Here is a 6,909-nt window from a genome sequence, read left to right as displayed (position 1 = left end):
TTGAGTCGCGCTTTCAGGGCACCGGCCGCCCCCACGGGCCTCACTTTGTCGGACTCTCGCAACAACTCCGCGGCGTGGGGACTGCGGGCCGCCCGCCGGAGCGGGGACCCCGAGGCTCCCGCAGCGGAGACGCGTCGCCCAAGGTCACCAAGCGAGCGCGGCGGCCCGCCTCGCGGCCTCCCCGCCCAGGGCCTCGGCGACGACGAACGGCGGCCGCCGGCGGGTGGGGCTCTGGCCCTCCCTCCAAGCCGAGTCCAAAATGGTGGGGGCAGTGGCGTCAGCAACGCCCCCGCCCCTTCCGTTCACCTCCCTCCTTCTTCCCCAGGCCACCCAGGCGGGGGGAGGGGATGGCGACGCAGCGCCCCACGTGACTGCCGACAACCCTGCGCGTGACGCAAAGCGGCGGGCCCAACGCTCGCCTCGCCTTGTGGGAAACGTAGTTCGGCGCACCGCCGGCTGGGCTAGCAGCGGGCGGGCCGGGCACTACATTTCCCAGGAGTCAGCGGGGGCGACGCCGCCGCTGCCGCCGTCGGAGAGCGGGGACGCGGGGCGCGCTGTCGGGCGGGGGCGAGATTCGGGCCGGTTGTGCCGTTGCGAGGCTGCTGCTGCGATCGCTGCGGCGGGCCCGGTGAGTGGGGGCCCGTGATGGGGATCAGGGCAGCTCCCCCGGCTCCGGCGGTGGCGTGTTTTACCCTCTCTCCGCGGCGGCTGGGTCGGGGTCCCGGGCGGGCCCGGCGCGGGGCCGCTGCTGCGCCGCTGCCCCCAGGCCTCCTCCGAGCTGGCCCCGCTCCCTCTCCGGCTCCTCCCCCTCCCCGCCCTTCAGGGTTTCCCCTCGCTCCGGCCTAGCTCCCGACGCTCCGGGGCCGCCTTTTCTCTCTCCCCCTCCCCCCCTTAAGCTGCAAGCCTGAGGCCTCCACCTCTTCCATCTCCCCCTTTAGTCGCAGGAACCCCATTCTTTGAATTTCTCCTTTTCCCGGAACTCTGAATGCAACTCCCCCTCCTCCTCCCCCCCCCCCCGCCCCGTCTCCATTGGCCTGGTTCTGTCTTCTAGGGCGCATGTGGCTGGCACTCGGTGAATGTTAGTCCTCCTTCCCTGCTTGCGGCCAGAGGAGGCATAGTCCAAATCCAATCTGCCGCTGGAACATCTGTGCGCCCACTCCTATCTCAGCCCTCTCGGGTTGGAGGTGAGGCCGACTTGCCTTCCAGGGGGTCGCCGGCGCGCGTGTGTTGTGGCTGTAGGAGGCAATTTTTCTTTTTTCTTTTGCCTCCCTTTGCATCTCAGCAACTTTTTTTTTTTTTTTTTTTTTAAGTCAGCTCTTCTGGTCGCCTTTCTAAATCTCAGGGGGTGGAGCCTGACGGCAGGAGCAGGCGAGCAGCGCCGGTGCCCGGGAGTGCGAAGCGGTCGGTGGTCGTAGGGTGTCTACGGGGGTGGGGAGTGGGGGGGGGGTTCATTGGATCGGAAGGGGAGCCTCCGGGTGCGGCAGAGCCTTGGCGGGCGAGAGCCAGGGAAGCTTCTGGGGGCAGAACAGAAAGGCGGATGGCGGGGCCAGCTTGCCCGGGTTCAGGTTTTGGCTCCGTTAAGCTTTTGATTTTAGGTCGAGGGGCTTCTTCGCTTCCGGGTGCCTCAGTTTCCTTACCTGCAAAAGAGCGGTAAGTAGCCGTGGCAACTTTAGAGCGTTACTGCGAGGATTAACGGAGATAAAACTGAAAACTCCTTAGCTCGTTACCTGACATGGATTAGGGTGCATTGTTACTATCATCCCCGCGTGTAGGGTATGTAGATTGTGGGCCCAGAGTGCAAAGGCAGGTATTAACACCCGCATTTGTATTTCCTTTTTTTCCTTTTCGATGCTCCCCCCTTTTTTTTAAAATGTGGAAATACTGTATACCCGCTTTTCCTTTTCCCATTTTTTTCCTTTCGGATCCCCCCCCCCCCGCCTTTTTTTTTTATGTGGAAATATTGTCTGTTCGGTTATCTGGACGGCTTGATGTGTGTATCATTGAGCAGAAGCCTGTTACAAGGAGTCAGAAACGGTTCCTGCCCTTGAGCAACCTGTGGAACAAATCGAGCTCAGTTTGCTCTTTGCTGGGAATTAATGTTTTGTGAACCAAGGCGCACACTTCAGCAATATCAGAAACGGATTTATTCTGCAACCATTTGGGCTTGGTTGCATCTTGTAAAAGGTGTATTGAAGTTTCCAGAAGAAAACTGTTCCACTAAAAATCTTTGATGTCCAATGCAGGCCTGTCGCCTCGTTCTTTAACCCTTTTGACACCAGTGACGGGTCTCCGGTTTTGGAAAGACTGATTTCTAGTTCTGCAGATGTACATACAGTCCCGTTTTCCTGGTGGTGGTGATAGTGGTAACAGTATCGACAGTAGTTCTTTAGCATATTCATTAGCGTTAACACCAAGTTACAGGCATCCTTTGAATTTGGCTTAGCCAGTGAAATAATGGATTACAAAAAGAGTGTCCTGTTTTGTCCCGAGAAGTTGGAAGGAGGAAGCTTGGAATATTGTGGAGATTAGCACCCAGGTGGGGAGAGATACTGCTGGCAGAGAGGGAGCAGAAGACAAACAACTATTGTTTACTTATTTATTTTGAACGGATAGTCTCAACCACTAAGAATCTCAAGATGCTAGCCTATTTCTCGGGCGCAATGACCTCCCGAATTGAAGGCAAAGTGGTTAACGCTGTTCTCTCAAATGTTAGATTTTTTTTTTTCCCCAAATGTTAGATTTTGATGGATTGCTTCACACACTCATCCTATAAACATTTAAGTTGAGTCAGTTCAGTATTTGGCTGATTGATTCAGCAATCAGTGCCTGAGAACATGCTCTACCGCCTGGCTCCTGCACTAGGCTCTGGGAGTACGTGGTGGGGGGGTTGTGAGACCCAAGGGGTCTTGCATTTGGAGAACTTCTAGTAGAGTAGGGGAAGATACAACCGGTAAAATAAATGACAAATTGAGAAAAGTGATAAGGGAATATCAAGCAGGGACTCTAGTAGACACTAACAAGGGAGACCTAAGGTTGGTCAGAGAAGGTCTTTTGGGCATGATGACAGTTTTGTAGGAAAGCACATTCCATATGGAGGGAACAGCAAGAAGGTGGGGAGAATTGTGTGCTTTCAGAACTGAAAAGAGGCCCAAAGTAGCTGACACAGTGAGGAGAGTGGTGACAACAGCTGGACAGGTAAGGTGGTTTGGGGGAAGCCATTGAAGCCTTCTGATTTATATTTTAAAATAACCCTTGGGGCACCTGAGTGCCTTGAGCATCTGCTATTGGCTTAGGTTATGATCTTGGGATCCTTAGATCAAATCTCACATCGAGTCCTGCATCGCAGCAGCATCATCATCACCACAGCATTGGGCTCCCTGCTCAGTGGGGAGTCTGTGTTTCCCTTTGTTCCTCCCTTTCCACTTGTGCGTGTGCTCTCTCTCTCTGTTCTCAAATAAATAAAAATCTTTAAAAAAGATTACTTTTGCAGAGGTATGGAGGATGGATTATGGAGGATATCATTTAAGAGACTGCCGTACTGGTCCAGACCGGTTTTGGTAGTTGCCTGTGTATTGGTGGGAAGAAGTGGGGTGTTTGGAGACGATGTAGGTTTAATATTCTTGGGATCAGGCCATTCTTTTTTTTTTTTTTTTAATTTTTATTTATTTATGATAGTCACACAGAGAGAGAGAGAGGCAGAGACACAGGCAGAGGGAGAAGCAGGCTCCATGCACCGGGAGCCCAACGTGGGATTCGATCCCGGGTCTCAGGATCGCGCCCTGGGCCAAAGGCAGGTGCTAAACCGCTGCGCCACCCAGGGATCCCGGATCAGGCCATTCTTAATCTGTAGTCCATGGACTATAGGGAGCCCATGAAACTAAAATTTTTGTGAGCGACTGCATTTTCTCAAAGGTTTGATAACTTCAATTAATTTCATTAGTCTCAGAATTTTTTTTTTTTTAAGATTTTATTTATTCATGAAAGACAGAGAGAGAGAGAGAGAGAGAGGCGCAGAGACACAGGCAGAGGAAGAAGCTGGCTCCGTGCAGGGACTGCTGGGGACTCCAGGATCATGCCCTGGGCTGAAGGCAGCGCTAAACCTCCAAGCCCCCTGGGCTGCCCTAGTCTCAGAATTTAAGAACCAGTGTTCTAGAGCTTGTAATGCGGGTTTATAACCCATAAAAAAATAGTTGCCCATGGCTTATCAGAGTTGAGTCGTGGGTACCCTTTCTAAAAGATTGCTTTCCTTCATCTTTTTTTTTTTTTTTAGGTAAGCTCTACACCCCACGTGGGGTTAATCTCACAACCTCTAGATCAAGAGTTACTCCAAGAACTGAGTCAGCCAGGCACCACATTTCTTAGTCTTTAATGGGAACTTTTTTAAAAATCAAGTTTAGATGCTGTGCCATAGATCTTTTAGTCTGCAAGTTACAGGCTGATGCACATATTGAAGAAGTCAGACATTAGCTCAGTATCATGAAAGTCCATTTCTGAATGTTTTTTTCTACTGGAAGAAACTTAGTATTTTAAGTGGTGCAAATGGAGTACCTTAGTATATGAAGAGCAAGACCATCATCTTGCTTTTCTTCCATCAGGGGTTTCAGATGTATATTCTTTTTTTTTTTTAAAGATTTTATTTATGATAGACATAGGCAGAGGGAGAAGCAGGCTCCATGCCGGGAGCCGGACATGGGACTCGATCCTGGACTCCAGGATCATGCCCTGGGCCAAAGGCAGGCGCTGAACCACTGAGCCACCCAGGGATCCCTCACATGTATATTCTTATTTCTTGTATTATATTTTTACATCTTAATGTGTGAATGGAAACATAAGGTGTACTTTGTACCCCAGAGGTAGAGCTGTACCACTGAAAGAAAGGTGTATTTTTGTTTTTACAGCAGAGGTTGAAAACTGAAGGCTTGTGGACTAAATCCAGTCTCCAGATGTATTTTGATACAAACATCTTGTTCAATGTCTTGAACAAGGCCTTTCTTTACCACTCTATCTGTGGGGTACTCCTCTCATCAACCCCTCCTGACTCCCACATTATTACTGTGGAACATTATTTTTTTATTTTTTAAGATTTAAGGGGTTTCTGGGTGGCTCAGTTAAGTGTCAGCCTTCAGCTCAGGTCAGGAGCCCGGAATACACACAGCATTGTGAATTTGAATTAGTTGTCAGCATTTAAGAAACAAGGAGATTTTATGTAAAATTTAGATTCAGGCTACTTTTGAAAAATCAGTTTTGGCAGCCTCAGACCTGTGTTTCTGCCTCATCTGCAGCCATCTTTTATGGTTGGGCATGTCCTTTCCAGTTTGTCAGAGACCTCACTACGGCCTGACATGTATCCCTGACGTGGAACAGAGTCACTTGATATTATTTTACACCTTTAAATTACATGTCTGCAGGCAATTTAATATGGTGTCTCTTTTCTAGGTATATGATATGGGTCTCTAATGCCCTCGCTTAAAGTCTGTTTTCTGTCTTAACATTATATCACCATTAGAGATTGTTTTCTGCCTTGTTGCCTTATTTTTTGCAGACCAGTGAGAGAAATAAGCCCAAAACATTGAATTATTTTGTTTCTGAACCCAAGGGCTTTTATAAAGCATAAAGGCTTTAATCTGACCCCCTGCCCATGCCTTTTAGTTGGTGTCTGTACAGTGTCCTCATTTTTGTTTTTCCTGATTTGCTTTTTAGCATCTGGAATGTTGTAACTGCATAGCTGGGCTTGTTTCAGAACATAGAAGGCCAAGCAAAGAGAAATTGTTGAATGTCTAATTAGAAGACTTTTGGTGCTTGTCTTCAGGCTTAAGAACCAAAGTTGAGTGTGTGTTTAATATGCCTGTGTGAAGTCCATTGCTTTGCTTTCAGTAATTGTGTGTGAGCGTTTTTCTTTTCTTTTTTCTTTTCTTTTCTTTTCTTTCTTTTCTTTTCTTTTCTTTTCTTTTCTTTTCTTTTCTTTTCTTTTCTCTCTTTTCTCTTTTCTCTTTTCTCTTTTCTTTTCTTTTCTTTTCTTTTCTTTTTTGAGGAATGACTCCTCAATTTTTTTCCTCTATTTTAATTATAAAGACAGGATAAATAATTGATAGAGGCCGTCTAAGAGATGAGACTGCTTTCTAAAGCTACCCAGATTTTTCCACTCTAGGGCTCCATTATGGTAGGCCTTCAGAGAAGATGGTCCCAGTGTGTCTAAAGGATGTGTCCTACAGTCTTGACTAATACCTTTATCTACCAGACTGTGGGCTATTGGGAAAAAAAAAATTAAAAGAGATTGAGGAAGTTGGTCAGGTGCCAGATTGGGGTTGCCCAGAAGAAAAAATTGGGTAAATTTCTTAAGATAAATTAGTTTCAGTTATAATAAAGTGATGCTTTGTGTACTCTTAAGTTTGCTTTTTTTTTTTTTAAGATTTTATTTATTTGAGAGAGTAAGAGAATGAGCATGAGCGCGGGGAGAGGGAGAAGCAGACTCCTTGCTGGACCTGGAATCCAACACAGGCTTGATCTGGGGCTTCAGAATCATGACCTGAGCTGACAGCAGACACTTAGCCCAGGTGCTCTTACTCTTAAGTTCTTACTGCTTAGCCATTAAGGAGTCAAGTTGCTGAACCATTTTTTTAGGTTTGGTAGTTTTGATGGTCCTAAGTATGCTTGTATCACATTGGGAAATGTCTTGAACAAGGCCTTTCTTTACCACCCTATCTGTGGGGTACTCCTCTTATCAACCCCTCCCGCCTCCCACATTATTCCTGTGGGACATTATTTTTTTATTTTTTAAGGTTTAAGGGGTTTTGGGACACCTGGGTGGCTCAGCGGTTGCACGCCTGCCTTCAGCTCAGGGCGTGATCCTGGAGACCCGGGATCAAGGTCCGCATCTGGGCTCCCTGCATGGAGCCTGCCTCTCCCTCT

The 6,909-nt window shown here is 48.3% G+C and overlaps 1 protein-coding gene across 4 annotated transcripts in view; it reads left to right on the top strand.

Annotated features, from left to right (window-relative positions):
* Positions 1-490: 490 nt before the first annotated feature.
* Positions 491-6,909, top strand: part of THRAP3 (thyroid hormone receptor associated protein 3) — a 67,145-nt gene continuing 60,726 nt past the window's right edge. Inside the window, exons 1-3 of one of the 4 annotated variants that reach the window (XM_025419900.3) lie at positions 522-628; positions 1,052-1,184; positions 1,311-1,401. The gene's annotated coding sequence lies outside the window, so the exon portion shown is untranslated. Of the gene's footprint in view, positions 629-1,051; positions 1,185-1,310; positions 1,402-6,909 lie in introns of all 4 variants that reach the window. The other 3 variants (XM_025419899.3, XM_025419898.3, XM_025419901.3) reach the window with 3 other exon arrangements.

The sequence above is a fragment of the Canis lupus genome, chromosome 15 (assembly GCF_003254725.2).
Source record: "Canis lupus dingo isolate Sandy chromosome 15, ASM325472v2, whole genome shotgun sequence".
In the NCBI taxonomy this organism is placed as follows: Eukaryota; Metazoa; Chordata; class Mammalia; order Carnivora; family Canidae; genus Canis; species Canis lupus.
Note: the sequence above shows the minus strand (reverse complement) of the source record. Positions and strands in the feature narration are given on the sequence as shown.